Source organism: Coloeus monedula (genome assembly GCF_965178545.1).
Source record: "Coloeus monedula genome assembly, chromosome: 7".
NCBI classification, from domain to species: Eukaryota; Metazoa; Chordata; class Aves; order Passeriformes; family Corvidae; genus Coloeus; species Coloeus monedula.
Genome location: NC_138787.1, coordinates 36,852,216 through 36,860,142, shown reverse-complemented (window position 1 = coordinate 36,860,142; position 7,927 = coordinate 36,852,216).

Genomic DNA, 7,927 nt, shown 5'->3' with positions numbered 1-7,927 from the left:
ATTCACCTGGTCAACAGGACCACACAGGGTGGGGCTGCTGTGCTTTGAAAAATGCTTGGAAAACATCTAGAAAAAATAAAATATATATATGAGAGTTGTGAATTTTGCTTTTCTGTGAACAGCAGCCTGAGTATAAATCCACTGAACTTGTTTTCAGCTGAAGCTTCACAGAGTCTCTTTTCTTGGCTTCCTCAGGGGGAGGAGAGGCTATCTATTAAAAATGCATATGTTTTGTCTTACTGCTTGGCACACCTCACTTGATAACACCCTACTTTGGTTTGGGGATGGCACTCTTTGAACTTAAAGTCTCTTCCTTAGGACTGATATATTCAAGGTGCTGGAGGGGAAGCCTATGTCAGATGAAAGATATGTATGTAAATAACTGTATAGAGGTGGGGTTTAAGGCATCACCCATTTTACTCTCAGTTTCAGACATATGCTGCTCTGCTGCTAGCTTGCCTTGCTCCCACTTCCTAACACGGAGGATGGTTTTTAATGAAGTCATACTCTGCTGCCTACAAATACGGGGTCATGCTACACTTGTACAGGAGTGGTGATTTCAGTAATGTTGCTTATTGTGGTCAAAGAGGGCAGAAGATTGCCTTTTTGCATCGTGTGGCTCTGGGGTTTTGGAGCCTGCACAGACAAATTGATTGCATTGCAGTAGGGCCACACTTTCAGAGAATGGAGGTGTCACGCTAGAAAGCCAAATTTCAGCAGCTGATTAATCAATGTAATGACTGCAAGTTTTTCCACCTTTTTGCTACTGTCTCAGCCTGCAGATCTAAATACAATTGGTGCTTGAAAGGGAAACCTCAGAAGAAATTTATGTAGATGCTAAAGGAAGTGCATTTTGACTTAATAAATGGCACATTTCCTTCTGTATCAAAAATTATCCTCAGGGGTAAAACAAGGCCTGGTGAGAGATAGGGACAGGAATAAGGATAGCTGCATTTAAGAGATATTTCTAATTGACTTTGGGGTGATGACTGAGTTTGAGGTCACCTTGGGTTTGCAGGGTGCAGCCTGGCTTTCCCTGGCACAGATTTCCCAGAAAAACTGCACTGAGGGATCACAGCAGGGGACGGGGAGCAGTCAGGGCTGTGGAGTGGTCAGGAGGAAGCCTAGCATTACGTAACTCCAACAACCTGAGCTCAGAGGCATCCATATAAAGAAAATAATTGAAGACCCAGCTTGCTCCTGTAATATCATCCACCTGATAATTCCTGAGAACTGCTCAGCCAGGTATTTCCTCTGCCTCGTAATCCAAGCACGACAGACAAGACCCCATATGCTCTGTTTTCCAATATAGGAATGGGTTGTCCTGTTACACAAATCATTCCAGAATCTTATTATTTTTATGGATTATAAACCAGCCACAATTATACCCTGCTCTTGCAGTTGAAGCTGATTAATTCAGAGCCAAAGATCTCCATGGTGTCTGACAGTCTGGGTCTTACGGTGCAAGGTAATGCAAAGATAGCAAGGTTAAAATAATATTTATAAGTGTCTTTATAGCAAAACTGTTTTACTTCAAACCTAGCTTGTTTTGTGGCTACTAATGACACTCCAGGATCACACAGCACCTGAAGTGGAGCGTGTCCTACCCTGGTTTATCTCATGTCTGGCATTAATTGGCAATGGCTCCGTCTGAGACCGTGATCCAGTCAAATCCTGTAGGCCACGCAGGTCTGGGTAGTATTTAGATCAGAAAACTCATCCAAGCAAGAGGAGCATTGGTTTGCCACTAATCCACAGGAGAGCAGTACCTCCACAAGGTTATTCATAGATTATAAGGCCAAGAAAGGACTATTTGGATCATCTGGTGTCACGTGTATAACACAAGCCATATGACTTCCCTCAATTAATTCCTGTTTGAACCAGAAAACCTCATCCTCTACCAGTCTAAAAATTGCCAGCCATGCAGAAGCCACCACAACCTTTGATATTATTAGATACAGCGTTTTTGGAGAGATTTTCTCTCAAACAAGGGGTCAAAAGTGGCATTTATCTCCTCTGATTGTTAGATCCTTGTTGCTAGGGCAAGATGTGAGTCACAGCATTGAGACCGGGGTTCCCAAATACCAATACTTTTCACCTGGATCTTCCTTGGGGTCTTAGCTACTTCTGGAATCCTTTATTTTGCCATTCTTCTGTGGTTTCTATTGCAAAGGGCAGTTCTTTGGCAGTCACGACAGTGACCAGTATCAATAGACCAGTGGCAGAGCAATGGTCTATTGATAAATAGTGGTCCCTGCACTCATTTGGTGGAATCCACCCAAAATCACCAGGAATGACATTGCTAAAGTAATAGCCATACCTATAGTTAAGAGGATTTGGTTTGATGTGCATTTTAAGGGTTTTAAAAAAATAAAATTAAGTAAAATAAAGTAAAATAAAATAAAATAAAATAAAATAAAGTAAAATAAAATAAACCAAAATAAAATAAAATAAAATAAAATAAAATAAAATAATTGCCATTGGTATAGGTTGTGAAACCATTGCTGCTCACTGGGATGAAAGGCACCATATGTGAAACACGTTGCTGATTTCTTATCTCCAGAAGAAATGTTATCAAAGAGTAGAGGGACAGAATGATTTGTTTCTGCTGTAGGATCTGCATTTCATGGGTTTAGAGAATGAGGGTGAGTCCCATTCCCTCACTATACACAACCTAAATGAGCACTGCTGAACTAAAATGTCAGAATTTAGTAATAAGGAGAAAAGGTTTTTTTTAAAGTCCCATAGAATATTAATTTTTGCAGGCATTCACCCTCAGTTGTACCACACATATGTCTCCCTCCACCAGTGCACAGCCAATGGAGAAATATTATTTCGCAAACAGGGAAATGTGCTAAGAAGATGTCCACATCTTCCCCATGACAATAACAATTAAAAGCTTCACAAACCAGCAAAATTCAGGCCCTCCTTTCCTTTCTTGGAGGGTGGAGGGAGCAAAATTCTTAGTGACCATTGTGGGGACAGTGAGCTGTGGGACAAGAGGACCCTTCCTCCCATGGGCTCCAGAGCACCCAGCACCCAAATGACCCCACCCTGTGCAAAGTGAGGGACCCCCATCCGTGGTCCCTCAGGGACACAGCCTTCCCCTGCTTGTAGGACACTCAGGACAGCTTGCTTTGAGCAAATGCTGCCTTATCCTCAGTGGGGGTGTCCAACAGGAGATCTCCAAGCATCTCACCAAGAGGATGATGTGGCAGGCCTTTCCCAACATTAATGGTTCCGTGTGCTTCTCCATCTTCCCTTTCCTACCCTCCCACCTCCGGTGCAGGACCCCCAACGAGTTAAAAGTGTAGGAGCTGCTCGGAAAGAGGTCAGCTAATAAATGATGTCTAAATCCCAGTCCCAGATTTTCTGTTTCCAACATGCTGCGCAACTAACACTGTGACACTTTGGCAAGATGATGGAGAAAAATCCCGTGCCAGCTGACTGATGAGCACCCATCTTTTTTAATTAATTGGGTTGAAAAATGTCTCGTGTCAGTTTGAATGTAGGGGCTCTTTCAGCTGTGTTTTTCTGGATACATATATATATATATATATATATATATATATATATATATATATAAAACTGCAGATTTGAGAGCCCAGCGTGAGGCCTCATAAATGATAGAAATATGTATATATTAGAATTATACACACACACGCACGCACATATTGGATAAATTGATACTTAAACATATATGTGTGTATATAATGTTCTGTTCTCTGTTCTGAGAGGTATTTATAAATAGATTTTATGTATATCCATCTCTATTATTCACAGCTCTATGTGCATGTGTATTGCAAAATCTGTTTGGCTTTTTTTTTCCTGATATGCTTTTTAGTTTTTAGCAGAGTAATATATCTGATTTCTCTTTAAATTAAATGAATTTATTTGTCTGCCTTCTCTTAATGGAATCAGTTTTGATATACTCTTTGTTCATGCTGTTACAGGCTTCAGTCTAAGGGCTCTTTGTATTAACTTTTTTAAGTTACATTACAAAGAGGTTTTAAGATTTCCCAACAGGCTTTTATTTAACCAGGGCTTTTGATCTCAAACCTGCTGGGGCCTAGTGAAATCCTTACCAATTCTCCAGTAACTCCTCACTATTGGAATTTGAAAAGACCCACCTGAAGGATTTAACTCGCTGTATGGCTTCAGCCATCCTTTAGATGCTTCTATTCATGCAGACAGCGAGGGGGTCGAGGGCACCCTTTGTGATCCTCCAAGTAGCCTAAGGTGCCCTTTGCATAAGTTGTACTCCTGAGGAAATAAAAATCAGGAGGACACAAACCTATATACCTTATTTCCTGCTATCTTTACTTAAAGGAGGAGCACAGGGGGTCTGCTTAACATCCTTTGCTACCTAAATACCTTTTGGACATGGGAACTCAATAAAGGAACTTTCATTGCATCCATTACCCTACTGCGGTGCATAGCAAATTAGATTTAAAAGGGTACTTTTTCCCTTACAGCTATTTCTATCATTTTCTTTAAAATTTCAATTTAGTGTCTAGTGACAGAATATTCTGTAATGTACATTAGAACTATATAACACCAATTATGCTAACTGTGAACATTATTTCAAAAGAATTAGTTATATTAAGTTATAGATAAACCGTTGGGAAAAAAAGGTCAGGTTAGGGAAAAAAAAAAAAAGAGCTATGTGATAATGTTTTAAAGGAGCAACATGAAGTGAATGCTCTTTTCATTTTTTAATCCTTTCATTTTGCATAACCCACACAGAAATTTCACTACTGGCTTGGTCTTGGTTATTTAGGCAGGGGGGTGGCGTGTCACTGTGTTAGTTTACAGCTACAAATTGTGGTGTAAAACCTACAGCTGGGTCTTGTGGTTGTGGAGAAACATCATTTCCTCCATTTGGGGGGAAATGGAATTGCAGAAATCCATGAAAAGTCTTTTGGCAGACACTGATGACCAGTATATAGGAAAAAAAAAAGAAAGAAAAAAAAAATGGAAAAAGTGCTGGCAGACCAAGCTTGAAAGAATATAATAACTAAGCACATTCTTGTCACAGTTTTGGTTGTCTGTTTTCTTTCTCATGACTGTACCACACATGATATGTCTGTTACCTGCATTTTGTGTTAGCTTTCTCAGATTGATTTATTTTCTATTTCAGCCCTATGTTAAAATAAAACACTCCAGAGAGTGCAAGAGAATCTAAATGTACCTTCTGTTTTCATGACTCTTATTCTCATTTGTCTATTTCCTATTGGTTTGTGGGTTGGAGGAGTTTTGAGTTTCAAGATGTTATATATTTGTGCTCCTTCTTGGTGTGCATTTGATTTGGATGTGCATTGCATTGGAGATGTTTTTGTGTAGATGAATAAAATAAAAATTCTCTATTTTAATCCTTACTTTTTCCTGCCTCAGAACTGGTTCAAGACTTTTTCTGGAACTGTGTGTGGTTTGGTTATTTCAATTTGTAGGGATTCCTGGCAAATCATTTGTGTTTGTTTGACGTCCTGTGGGATCAAACTGCCATGAATTTTGAATGATCTAAAAACTGTGTAGTTTACTTCGGCTAAATCCGCCTTCCACTTGAAAACATAAATCAGCACAGTTGAAATCTAGTCAAGGTCTTTTTTTTTTCTTTTTAACACTTGGGATTTGCCTCCGCTCCAGAAGAGCTGGAGCATCACTGCTGGTGCCTTGCATCCAGAAGAAGAGTTGGATGACATTGCCACGAGTCAAGTGGCAAATTGCTGAGCCAAGGACAGTCCTGACTGTCCATCCCAAGTGAGGGGTCCTTGGGCAGGCCCTGAAATGTGCCCTGCCTAGGATTGCACCTTCTGCAGGCTCACTCAGGGTGGGTTTTCCTGTTTTGGGGCCTTCTCACACTGGTCTAGAGTTCAGTGACTTCACAAAACCCCTCAGACTCCAAGTCAATCACAGAATCACCAAATCATTTAGGTTGGAAAAGACCTCCAAGATCACCAAGTCCAACCTTTAGACTTTAGTTCAGGACTCTTTTAACTTTCAGCCGCAGCTCCAAGTGGAGTTACAGTAGGAGCTTTCACTTTTTCTCCAGCAGTGAAGTGAAATTGGAAGCAGATGTGAACGCTGGCATTGTCTCTGGGGGACAGATGATGTTATTTCGCCAGCTTGACATCTGTTGAGACTTGTTTAAACCCAAAGTGTGCTGGGCTGTCTGTTCTCTAGATCCTCTGAAAAGGGATTTGTCCCACCAAGTGTATTTGGGGATTCAAGCTTTCCTACAAACCTGGAAGCCTCTGAGCTGTGGCTTCAAATTGGACTACTTTATGTTCAGAAGATGAAAATGACAATGGAAAGGGAATTATATCTTTATGGCATGGATGTGAGGCTTTAATATGAATCCATCTTTATAAAATAATGGGAAAGAAAGGTGAATTGAGAGGGGAGGAAGGAGCTTTTGATTGGCAAGGCCTGATGATTCTTTTGAATGCGTGTCCATGTGCACCCACAGGAAAATGCCCTGATCCAAACCTTTTTTCTCAAAAAACTTCCTGAGAACTTTGCTGGGCGATGTCATCCTTGCCCAGCCCAAAAAGGGGGCGGCTGTGTTCCTCAGGCACATCTTTTCCACCATGCTGTACTCATCACTCTGTGTTTGGAGGGGTATAGAAAACCCTAATTTCCATGTGGATGGCGAGGGATGCCTTTGTGGAGGGAGCAGCACCGGATGCTACCCGGATGCCTGAATAGCCCTCAAGAAACCAAAGCATCCCAAGTTTTATTCTACCAGCTCCCCCTGTGACCTTTGGTAAGCAACTTAACCTGTTGTCCTCAGGCTCCCCAGTAAAATGGGAGACCTTAATACTTATCTGGTGGGATAACAGTGCTTAATACTTACCTAATTGGATGACAATACTTACCTACATACCTCACAGGGGTGTTGTGAGGATTAATTAGCTAATGTTTGTAAAGTGCTTTGGAGATGGAAAGCGGTATATAGTAGTGCTAAGCACTATTACTCCATGTCAGCACCGAGACCTTAAAATGGCTAAGGCTGCAATAAGAGTTTTTATATGTTTTAAAATAAGCCAATTCTGCAAGACAGCCGGATGTTGGGATTATTTTTAGGCAGAGATTTCATAGAAAGTTGGGAAACAGAAGGGTATAATTATATGACCTGAAACCTTTTGTTGTTTCTTTTAGTTGACCAGCTAAACAATCCTAGGTGTCGTTTGATGAATTGTAAAAACTGCATGTTGCTGTTTAAGACATATCAGTGTTTACTCTTGCTGATCAAACAATATTCCTTGAAATAAATATCTTTGCTACAATTTGGACAAACAAATATATTAAATAAGCCAGAGGAAGTATTTATTCCCGTGCTCTTTCTTTCTGTAAGCAGCTTTTTTTATCAGTGTAATTCTGCTCTTGTTCCCATTAGGGTAACTGAAAGGTAACACCACTGCAGTAGATGGAATTACACCAGATACAAAAGCATTATGTGAGAGCAAAATTATATTTATATGTGGTCTGAAATTCAACCTGACACTTGGTTTTAAAGAAGAATCAAACCAACCATTCCTAGAAAAATATATAAATGCAACTTTAACAGAAATTGTCAAGCTCTTTGTTGAATCCTGCTTGTTTCATGGCAACTCCTAAACAGATTTTGCAAAAGGAAGGTCTGGTACAGCAGAGACCATATTTTCCCTTTCGCGGGAGGAAACTTTGCAGAATTTTTGCCTTTAAATATTTTATTTGGTTCCTAATGTGGGCTCTTGGTCCAAGAAAGCAACTTTATAGTTATCAAAGCACCCATTTGTATATTTTTTTGCTAGAGCATTTCTTCAGATCTTTTCCTCTCCAGTGTTAAAGAGAATTCCCACAAATTCCTAAAATCTGTTAAAATACAGAGCAGAGTGCTTAAATTGGTATGTTGTATGTTGGCTGTCCCTGGTAAAGGGCCTGT